Source organism: Grampus griseus (assembly GCF_964374135.1).
Source record: "Grampus griseus genome assembly, chromosome: 8".
NCBI lineage: Eukaryota > Metazoa > Chordata > Mammalia > Artiodactyla > Delphinidae > Grampus > Grampus griseus.
Window position 1 is genome coordinate 31952315 of NC_139002.1, and position 649 is coordinate 31952963.

Below are 649 nucleotides of genomic sequence, written 5' to 3' on the forward strand. Positions count from 1 at the left end.
CTCTGTATAGGCTGCGCGGAGCGACGGTCGTTTCCATAGCAACGCGGGGTGGTTTCCATAGCAACGCGGCGGCCGTCGGGCGGGCCCGACGCTTCGGGGGCGGGGGCAGAGTGGGGCGGGGCCACGGGTCTACCTAGGCAGAGGAGACTCGCCTCCCGGCCCGGCTGCAGCTAGCGGAGGAAGAATCCCCCTTGGGGTTTCGGGGCGCCGCTACCGCAGCTTCTGCCTCAATTACCGTCACTTTCGCTCCTTCACGCCATGTTAGCGGTGCTGGAAACTAGGGGTCGGGGGCGGAGAAAAATTGCCAGTACATACTTGTTGAAATTAACTCGATAATAATTACGCCGCGTGGGTTAATTTCTTAGTCTCAAACGGTGTAATCTTAGATTTATAGCTATCTAAGTTTAGTGACTCAAACATTTCTGAATAAAAAGTTACTCTGAATTACTTAGGTTAATTAATTAGGTTTAACTATCATGACTACTTGGGAAACTATTCTTTTACCATCCGGCTTTTTTTTTTTTTCTTCAAAAGTTACATCTGAAGGCTAAAGTAATTTTCCATATACACTACAGTACAACGTGCTGTTTAATAGAAACACATATTTCTTATTTCCTATTGAAAATGACCTTTCGTATCTATAGTTTTG